The sequence below is a fragment of the Gracilinanus agilis genome, chromosome 2 (genome assembly GCF_016433145.1).
Source record: "Gracilinanus agilis isolate LMUSP501 chromosome 2, AgileGrace, whole genome shotgun sequence".
Taxonomy (NCBI): Eukaryota; Metazoa; Chordata; class Mammalia; order Didelphimorphia; family Didelphidae; genus Gracilinanus; species Gracilinanus agilis.
In genome coordinates, this window is record NC_058131.1 from 283,529,127 (window position 1) to 283,540,533 (window position 11,407).

The window sequence follows — 11,407 nt, forward strand, 5'->3', positions numbered from 1 at the left end:
TGTTCACCAAGGCTGATCTAGTCTAATATGGGAAAATGTTTTATCTTACTGAACATGTAAAATATGTATCAAATTGCTTGCCATCTCAGGGAGAGGGGAGGGGAGGGAGGAAAAAAGGGGGAGAATTTGACTCAAAAAAATATTAAAGGTTAAAAATTATTTTTACAAGTATTTGAGAAAAAAATAAAATCAAAAGTAAAATATTATTAAAGTGCAAAAAAATAAAGAACATATTTCTTATTTTTGTAACTCTCAAAAAAAAGAAAGAATATCTAGACAAACTCCTTCAGATGAGGAAATTGAGAACTCAAGAGGTAAAAATGACTTATTCAAGGTCACATAACTGCCTAGAAGCATAGAAAAGATTAGAATCCAAGGTTCCCTGGATAATTAGTGACAGGAACAGGAGTAAACTCAGATCTCCTAACATCAAGTCCAGAATGCTTCCAAATACAGGTAACGTCACTTTAAACTGTAGTTCCACAAGTGTATCAATTACACATGATAGAAGCCTGTTCCCCCAGGACTCTCAAAAAATCAAACTGGATAATGCCACTTACTAACCATGTAACCTGGACAAGCCCCTTCCCTTTCCTAGGCCTCTGTGTCTTCCTAACCATAAAAGGAAGTTAAAAATTAGATGGTGTCTGTGCCCACTTTGGGAGCACACATACTAAAAGTAGAATCATATAGAGAGTAGCATGGCCTTTGTGTAAGGATGATATGCAAATTTATGAAGCGTTACATAGTTGTATACAAAACAAAATAGTCTCAGGTCCCCTTTTTGACTCTTTCTGTCTATATTCTACACATAAAAATGTAAGCAGCTATTAACCTTACAAATGTTTGATGGATGATGATGATGTATTTGTGCCATAAGAATAAGATTCTCATTCACACTGTAAGTAATTACTTCATATGCAGGTGAGTTGTGTCTTCCCCTATTTAATAGACTATAAGCTCCTTGAGAGTAGAGAAGGCATCTACCACAAGAGGTAATTAATATATTAATTACTTTATATACAAATATATTAATATACAAATATATTCACCTTCACAAGCATACCTTTCTAGATAAAGGGAATTATGTATTTTATAAACAGTTAAAATTGTGCCAAATGGGATAAAATTCCAAACAGCTCAAGTTATATAGTCAGGAAGGAATATTCTTCTAGGATGTTCAATCCAAACAGGATTTTTCTATTCCCTCTGCCTCTGGGATGAACAATAGGCTCCAAGTCCCCTGCCTAAAGTCCACACACATGTATGCTCCCTTCCCCTCAGAATATGGATTTCAAATTATGAGAAATATACCATAGGTATTTGTTATTCCACCTGCTTAATTTACTCCCTGGGAAAAAGTCACTTTGAAAGACAACATGGTATAATGGAAAGGAGATGGGAGACCTGGGATCTAGTCTAATATTTTCATAGGGCAGCTAGGTGAGCCCTGGATAGAAGTCATCTTCCCAGGTTCAAATCTAACCTCAGACACTTAATAGTTGTGTGACTCTGGGCAAGTCACTTAACTTTGTTTGTTGAAGTTCCTCATCTGGGGTCATGAAGAGTAGGACATAACTGAAAATGACTGAACAACAACAAATGTTGTGAATTCCTCCTGCGACTTTGGAAGCCTGCTTTTTGGTTTCCTCACCAATCAAATGGGGATGATACCACCTGCTTCTATCTTACTTTGTTGGTAGTTAGAGAAACAAATGAGATTATGTTGTGTGAGAGGGTTTTGAAATATATAAAGCACTGTACAAATGCAAAGAATAATTATTTTTAACTCTTTCAGGCCTTTCATGAAGTGGATTTCAATGAATAAAATGGATCTCAAATTAAAGATCCTCTTCTAGGATTCAGTCAATATCAATTGTAACAAAGGCTTTTTAAGACTTTGGTTCAATCTCTAATGTACAATCACCCCACAAGTTCCTTTCCAGCTCTAAAAGTCTATGATTATATAAATCAACAAGTCAATAAACAAGCACTTAGGGACCTCCAGGTGGCTCAGTGGATAGAGAGCCAGGCCTAGAGACAGGAGGTCCTGGGTTCAAATCTGACCTCAGATTTTCCTAGTTGGGTTACACTGGGCAAGTCACTTAACCCCAGTTGCCTAGCCCTTACCTCTCTTCTGCCTTGGAACCTATACTTAATATCAATTCTAAGACAGAAGGTAAGGGTTTAAAAAAAAAAAGAGGAATAGGGAGATACTAGAGTTTAATGAATAGGAGACTGATATACTCAGACCTGAGGTTTAAGAAAATCACTGAAAGTAGTGTGGAAGATGGACTGAAGTGAGGAGAGACTGATTATGAGAATATTCTAAATTTCCAGGTAATAGATGATAGGAGCCTAGGAGGGTAGTAATAAGAATGGAGAAAAGGGGACCAATACAAAAGATGTTATGGAAGTAGAACTAGGATTTGGGAACTAATTGATGTGGGCTGAATGAGAGTGAGTAAAAAATTAAAGACACTGAGGGGTAGGTGACTCAGTGGATGGAATATTGGGGTTTTTCAGGAAGATTTATCTTTACGAGTTCAAATCCTGCCTTAGACACTTCCTAACTGTATGATCCTGAGTGAGTCACTTTACCTTGTTGGCCTTACTTTCTTCATCTGCCAAATAAACTGGAGAAGGAAATGACAAGTCATTCTAATGTCTTTGCCAAGAAAACACAAAAAATAGGATCATGAAGAGTCAAACACAACTGATGTAACTGAACAAGGGCACCTTAAAACTGGAAAAATATGGCACCCTCAACATTAAATGGGAATTTCATAAGAGAAAAGTTTTTTGGGGGAAAGATTACTTGTTCCATTTTGGATATGTTAAGTTTGAAATGTTTTATGGGACATTCAATTCAAAATGTTCAGTAGTTCATAATGCAGGACAAGTGTTCAAGAGAGAGACTACAGCTGAATGTATAGCTCCTTGAGTTACCAGCATAGAGATAACTAAACCTATTCAGGCACTTCACTTATCCTCCGTGGGCCTCAGTTTCTTTATCTGTAAAGTGAGTCTTATACTAGTGATAAAATCACTAGGATAGAAAATAGAGAGAGAGGAAAAAGGAGAGGGCACAGGACCGAAACCTACAGTACATCTATGTTTCAGAGATGGGACATGGATGATGATCCAACAAAGGAGACATACTAGTCAGGTAAGGGATTAGAGAGAGAGCTGTGTCACACAAACCCAGAGAAGAAAGGTCAGGAGCAGAAGGTCCACAGGGACCTTCTCTACAGTAGAGAGCTCAAAAAGGATGAGAATTGAGAAAAGGTATTCAGACTTGGCAGTTAAGAGATCATTGAGGGGCAACTAGGTGGTTCAGTGGATAGAGACTGGGAAGTTTTGAGTTCAAATTTGATCAAATACTTCCTAGCTGTGTGACCCTGAGTAAATCACTTAACCCCCCCACTGCCTGTCCCTTAACATGCTTCTGTGTTGGAACCAATAAACAGTATTGATTCTAAGACAGAAGGTAAAGGTTTAAAAATAGAGATCATTGATAACTTTAAAGAAAGCAACTTTAGTTGAGCTATAAGCACCTGTACAGCCAAATCACAAAGAACTGAAAAGAAAGGAAGAGAAAAGACATATTGAAGCAACAAAGGCAGCATTTTCTAGGAATTTGACTCAGAATGAATGCTTGAGGATAGGATCTAGAGAAGAGTTCTTAAGAATGGGGGAAAGGACTTATTTGTAGACTTTAGGAAAGGAACTAATACATAGGGGGAGAGTGAAAGTAAGAGAAAAGGAATGATTGTGGGGATAATTTTCTAGATAATATAGAAGAGAATGTCAAGGGCACATGTAGAGGCTAGGTCTTGGCAAAGAAAAGGAGTGCTTCACAATCAGAGATTGGAAGAAAAAAAGAGAAGGTAGGGTACCATGCCAAAGGAATGAAGAGGGAGCTCAGTGAGGATGAAAAGGTCCTTAGCCCTGAGGTAAGGTGGGTGTAGAAGGCTTGAAGAGATAAAAGATTAAGAAACAACCACTCTGGAAAATGAGATGAACACTCTATTGCAAATATTAATAATATGGAAATGGGTTTTGAACAATGATACATGTAAAACCCAGTGGAACTGCTTGTTGGCTCCGGGGAGTGGGGGATGGAAGAGGGGAGGGAAAGAACATGAATCATGTAACCGTGGAAAAATATTCTAAATTAATTAATTAATTAGATGTTTTTTTAAAGAAAGAAAAGAAAATGAAAAAAAAAAGAAAATGAGATAAAGAATCAATTAGGGAGTTGTAAAAGGATTGCCTTGCTGTAGTGAGGACCCAGTTGATATTAGGCAATTTGCAATGGATCCAATCAACATAGTTTCAAGGCTTCCTCTAGTTCTCTTCAGCAATTAATGAGTAGGAACTGAGAAGGCAAAGGCAGTTTGGATTAAGGTGTTAAGCCAGGATAAGATGATGGAAAGTGATTCAATTGTAAAGGAAAATGTACACTTAGATTGGTTAGTTAAAAAAAATAAAAAATTAAAAAATGAGAGTCAAGTCAAAGCAGAGATGATGATCTAGAAAAGTATTCAAAAGTATAGGGATCCTTCTGATGATCAAGGAAAGGTATAATATGCCCATTTTACAGAGGGAAAAATAAGATCCCAGAGAAGTAAATAACTTGCTACCCAATCCCAAAAGAAGTTGAAGACAATAAACATACCACTGAGAGCCAGTATTATTGTATTCTAATTGAATTAACTCATATCTTATAGAAGAGGGATGGAAACCTAAATGAAGGCTAGAGGTACAGAGGAGGATGATACTTATCCAAGGTCCCTCAGTACAACAGAAATAGAACTGGAAAGTAGAAGCAAAGAAATTCTGTTTCCGATTGCCTCAAGCTTACCATTAGACAATATTCTGTTCCAAAGATAGTCCCACTTCTCTGCTGGGCATTCATTTGTTATGTCTGCTTTCTCCCTGGAGCCCCAGGTACTCCTGGGACAGAACTATGGGAATCCTCACATTCTCTCTCCAAGGCAGGAAGGTACAAATTGAGGATAGTATTTTTATTCTGATATGACCTGAAAACTGAACAGCAAACCTCATGCTATTCTTGGTGTGGAGGCTATTCCATAAGAATCCTAAGTTCTCATTTCTCTGAGGTTCTGGAACTCATTTGTCAGAGATTTACTCCCAGGTTAGACTTTCACAAAATCATAACCTGTCAGACCTTAGGGACTGTCTAGTCAGATCCCTTTCTTTGACAGATTAGAAAAGTGAGCCCTAGAAAAGGGAAATACCTTGTCAGAGGTCACCTAGCTAGAATGCAGCACAGTGAGAGTAAGAATCCAGATCTGTTAACACCTTCACCATTATACTATATTCCCTGAATACCTTGATTCTATTAGGGAAAATATCATATATGTAAAATACTTTGTAAAATTTAACACATTATATGAATGCCAAATATTATTGTCATTATAAGGCAGTATATACCAATGGCCAGAACTCTTCCTCCAAGTTTTGAAGATCTAGTTTCCAGTCCCACTTCTGACATGTACTGATTATGAGACCTTGAGTAAGTCACTTAATTTCTTAGTACTCTAGAGATTCTCTAAGATTATAAGCTCCAAAGAAAATACTGACCTGCATTGTTAAGGGAAGTTGTTTTTTTTTTTTTTTTTTTGCCTGGCAGTCTCTAATATTAATTAAATCACATGTTTATTCTATATACCTACCTTTATTGTTATTAACATAGATAAAGGGAAATGGATAACAAATTCTAATATTTCTTAAATGAGAGGGGGAGGAAGATAGGAAGGGGCAGTCTTATTGTTCTCCACTTCTCAACAGCAAAGACATTTTTTAAATGTTTCTATTTTATTTTTTTTCAATTGCATGTAAAAACAATTTTTAACTTTCATTTTTTATAAATTTTGAGTTCCAAATTCCTTTCTTGCCTCCCTCTCCCCTCCTTGAAAAAGCAAGCACTTTGATGTAAATTATACATGTGCAGATATGCAAAACATTTTTCCACATCACTAATGCTGCAAAAGAGAACAAAACAAGAAAAATATATAAGAAAAATAAAGGGGAAAAGTATGTTGATCTGCATTCAGAGTTCATCAGTTCTTTTCCTAGAGGTGGATAGCACTTTTCATCAGAAGTCCTTTAGAATTGTCTTGGATCATTGTTTTTCTGAGAAGAACTAAGTTATTCACAATTGATCACCTTCCAGTACTGCTGTTGCTATATATTTCTGGTTCTGTTTATTTTACTTTGCATCAGTTCATATAAGTCTTCCCAAGTTTTTCATAACAGAAAAATTCTAAGATATTTCTTTAATGGAGGGGCACAGTTCCTAGCTCATAGTAGTCACTCAATAAATTCCTCTTAATTGAATTGAGAACAGATATGGGTTATTGAGGGTGATTACATGATACCATATTAATCTCTACTCTATTACTTAATACCTATGTGACTTTAGTCACATAACCTCTTTGGACTCTGGTTTCCTCATTTGTAAAATTAGGAGGTGATTAATTCTAAAGTTCCTTCAAGCTCTACATTTATGATCCTATGATCATGAGGAATTCTGAGGTTTTTAGAATCAATTGTGTACAATAGTGGTCAGCAGCTCACAAAGATTTTTGCTATTTCTTCAAGGTTGATGTTCCCATTCTCTAAGAACCATTGACATCCAGGGAAATGGATATGAATATAGAATGAAATCGAATGGATATAGAAGAGGAATTTTTTTAAGCCTACTGCCCAAAAAGGCCTCTAGGCATCCCTAGTATAATGTTTTTAATGCAAATTTTATTACCAAAAAGGGAAACCCAATGTAATAATTGCTAGAGGGGAATGCAGGAGTGGGGAGAAACCAAAAATCCAGAAAACAGTCCTTCCTACAACCACCCCCAAATATTCTCAGCATGAGTCAAATATTAATTAGCTAAACCTTCTACTTTATCCTCCTATTTGAGGGACTCATTCATATTTATTACAATAAACCCTGCAGGAGGTATCTGACGTAATCACAATTACTTTAGGAAAGTCAAAAGTTACAGGAGGAAAAATAGATCTAGCAGACTTCGATTTCAGCTCCTTTTTTTCAAGTTTGACATAGTTTTCAGTTATATGTAAAGGGCTAATGTGGGGAAGAGAAAGGAGTGGTCAATAGGACAGTACAATTGCCACTTATTTGTCTGACTTACAGAAGCCTGAAAAGCTATAGACATTTGTACTTTTTAAAAACCAAAACCTGATCTCTGCAAACGAAGTGGCAGGCAGAAATTTTCTTTTCCAAAAGGCATTTGAATCCTAAACTCTGAGAATGGTGATATCTTACTTACCAAGAAGTTACAGGTCACAATACCATGGAGAAGGAAAAGATCTGCCAAATTTCTTTTTTTTTTTTAAACCTTTATCTTCTATCTTAGAATCAATACTGTGTTTTGGTTCCAAACCAGAAAAGTGGTAAGGGCTAGGGTTGTATGACTTGCCCAGGGTCATACAACTAGGAGGCATCTGAGGCCAAATTTAAACCCAGGACCTTCCATCTCCAGATCTGGCTCTCTATCCACTGATCCACCTAGCTGCCCCCACATTTGCCAATTTTCAATCAATTAATCAAACAAAAAGCACTTATTAAGCACTTCAACATTGAAATACTTCAGGCCATACAAGGTTTTCCTTCTTAAGGGCCCTCGAGCACTTCCCATTCATTATTTCACTGATTCTAACAAAATAATTTTTGAGTGTGTGTGTGTGTGTTTTAATTCTTACCCTAGGGAAAAGAACAGAGATTATTGTCCTTATTAGACAAAAAACTGAAGTTAAACAAGGGCCTGAGGCTGGACCAGCATTAGAAATCATATCCACCATTCCCAGATGCACATACATTCTTAGGCAACTCTATTTCTGATAGTCAAATATAGTTATTGATTCTGTTTGCAGAAACCATTAATTGGCTAAACTATTTGCCATTATACAGTTACCTACATTTCTGAGATGATTCCTTCCAGAGTCAAGTATCTCAACAGTAGTGAAAAGCTGAGATATTTTCTTCAAATGCCTTCAAATAAATTCTTCAAATGTTCTGCTTACACAATGCCCGAGTTCTTTTAGGCCAAATCTAATTGCTTTTTTAGCCCAAGAGTATTTGTATGCATACAGTGATCCCCAAATTTAAACATTTCAGATAATTCAAGTTCTAGGAGTCATCTCTATGCTGTTTCCCCCATGTTTCAGTTTCTAGGGATCAATCCAATCTCCTTTTAAAAGTTTTCAGGGAGGGGCAGCCAGATGGCTCAGTGGAGACTGAAATTCCTGGGTTCAAAACTGGCCTCAGATATTTCCTAGCTGTGTGACCCTGGGCAAGTCACTTAACCCCAATTGCCCAGTCCTTACTACTCTTCTGCCTTGGAACCAATATAGAGTATCAATTCTAAGAAAGAAGGTAACGGGTTTTTTTGAGTGTTCAGAGACATAGCTCACGCTCTCTTGAGACTATTCCACAATCAAAGAAAGAGAGACTGGATTTTTTTCCCCTGGAATTCACCCCTAATCTGATTTCATCATATTACTCCAAGCATGCATCCTTCTGCCTTTTAACATCAAGATCTATGTAGACACTCAGTTCTCAGAAATCTCTGCCTTAGTCATTAATGGGGTCAAATTTCGATGGCTGCCTATCTCTGACTGTTAGTCAGCAATGAGAACAGCCATCCAAGTCCAACCTCATTTGATTTCCAATAAAGAAATGCCCCCTAATGACTGAAGAAATTGTGATATATGATTGTGATGGAATACTATTATGCTATAAGATACAATGAGCAGGATGCTTTCAGAAAGACCTACATGAATTGATACAAAGTGAAATGAGCAGAACCAGAACATTGTACACAGTAACAATCATGCTGTATTATGATCAACTGTGAAAGACTTAGCTATTCTCAGCAATACAATGATCCAAGACAGCTTTAAAGGACTCATGATAAAAATGCTATCCACCTCCAGAGAAAGAACAGAAGGAGTCTGAATGCAGATGAAAGCACACTTTTTTTTAACTTAATTTTTTGTCAGGGTTTTGGTCTGTGTTTTCTTTCACAACATGACTAATATGGAAATATGTTTTGCATGACTACACATGTATAACCTATATCAAATTGCTTACTTTCTCAATGGAAAGGGAGAAGAAAGAGAAAGAATTCAGAACTCAAAATTTTTTAATGAATGTTAAAAGTTGTTTTTACATGTAACTAGAAAAAGAAAGAAAGAAAAAAATTCCCCCTACTTCTTCTCTCAGGTTAGGGAAATAGAAAGATGATCCTAGGCAAAAAGAAAAAGACTATCATAAATTACTCTTAGGCAGAAATGGGGAAAATTTGATATGTCCCTCAAAGAAGAAAAAGAAGTTGGGAGGTTGGGTGGGCCAAATCTAGAATCACTATTTGAAATGAGCAGGAATAAAGGAAATTTTATTTTTCCAATAATTAATAGCAATTCAATAAATATTTAATTGCTTCTACTATGTGAAAGGCCATGAACTAGACACTGATGAGAATAATGGGAATGTGGAAAAGAGATGATAAAGCTAGGTAAGGTATCTTCTCTATTCTCAAAGATCTTACCAGCTATATATGCCACCATTCATTCTCCATTGCTGCAGATGTTTCAAGCAAAGATTAGATGAACATCTGTCAATAACACTTAAGAAAAGAATACTGCATGAGTTGGTGGAAGTCTTCCATTTGAGTTGAACACATTCATAATCTTTAGTTATGATCTGACATCCAGTATAGTTTTCCTTAGCCTGGCATGCAAGATCTTCCCCAATCTGGCTCCAACCAACTTCTCCAATCTTATTTCACAGAATTCTCTTATTAATGCTTTAAGAGCCAGAGTTCCCCTGGCAGCTTCCCTGCCTATCTACTCACTACTTCTTAAAAGTCTTCTTCAAGGTCTAACTCAAGTTCCACCTCCTCTCTAAAGCCTTCTGTGATCCCCACTCCAGACAGAAGTGATCCTTCTTGAATTTTCTACAGCATATGATATGGACCTCCTTTTACTGTACTTCATGTCTAATTCAGATTGCTATCCAATGTATGGACAGTCCAGGACCAACTAAGAGAATAAATGGAAGACTTCTACCTTGTCAAGTAGAACTTCTGTCAGGGATATATGGGAAAACATAGCCAAAAAGGCACAAAACCCAAAGAGAGAAGTTTCAAAGTGTCAAATATATAGTGCTCGTGTACATGTCACAAATTAATAGGATTTAGAATTTAATTGGAAATTTGAATTTGCTAATCTAACTTTCCCTCATTTTATAAATATAAAAACTGAGTCTCACAGAAGTTTAGTGATTTAACCAAGATCTCACAGATCGTAAGTAGCAGAACCAGGAATCAGACTCAGGTCCTCTGGCTCTAAATTCGAGGTGCTTTACAATTCAGTGGTCTCAAACTCAAATAGAAATAAATCTCTGCCACACGTTGAGCTAAAAACCCACAAATTACCATTGTCTATGTTGTATTATATTTTATTTATTTTGTTAAACATTTCTAAATTTGTATTTTAATCTAGTTCTGGCCATACTCAGGAGTTTCATAGGCTCTTTGCCCCTGAGATGGAGAATTTGACACTTCTACTCTACCCTGTATAGGGCTTCTCATCTCCAGCTTCTTGAGCACAGGGAGTATCTAATTTTACCTTTTATCTCTTCTCTTCTAGCATGGTGTCCTATACACAAACATAGTAGGTACCTAATAAGTGTTTGCTAAATTGAATTCCTATTGGCCAACAAAAATAAGATTCTGCTCCTCCCCAAATTCTTTCTCCCTTTGGGTACTAAGCCAAAGTAGTATTTTTGTTTGTTTGTTTTTTTGAGCCTTTGTCTCTCCCATCTACTAGTGAGGGTAGCTCCTCTGCCATGCACCAGGAGTGCCATCAATTAGTTCTGAGCCTGCCTTTTTTGACCTATCCAAGCCTCAGAAACATGGAACTACAAGTTCTGAATCTCAGACTTTGCCTAAAAAAGGTGGATGAAAGAATCTTTCCTACAAGGTGATAGTAAACCATGGTATATTGACCATTTGGGGGGTCTGGCTTAAGGAATGAAATATATATGTATATACCTAATTTCCAAAGAAATATCTATTTTTTGTCAATCAGTCTCATTGAGATCTCCTTGTCTGGTGTGAATGAAAATTGACAGGACTTTGCATATAATAAACCTTTAATAAATGCTTGATAAATTAATATTTGTTGGCCTGAGATGAATATTTCGGGCAAGACAATAAAAAGTAAGGAAAGAGGAGTAACAGACTGTCCCAATTTACTTTTACATTGGTGCAGGAGGGTTTAGGGACTGACTGAATAAAAGATGCAACAACAAAATTAACTTTATTCAACAGCTCTCTGATTATAAATATGGCAT

The 11,407-nt window shown here is 36.5% G+C and overlaps 1 non-coding gene across 1 annotated transcript; it reads left to right on the top strand.

The window, feature by feature from the left end:
* The first annotated feature begins 649 nt into the window (after nucleotides 1-649).
* On the top strand, nucleotides 650-753 carry LOC123238417. Its single transcript, XR_006505597.1, has one exon. It is a non-coding gene; the product is annotated as a U6 spliceosomal RNA (small nuclear RNA).
* The last annotated feature ends 10,654 nt before the right edge of the window (nucleotides 754-11,407 follow it).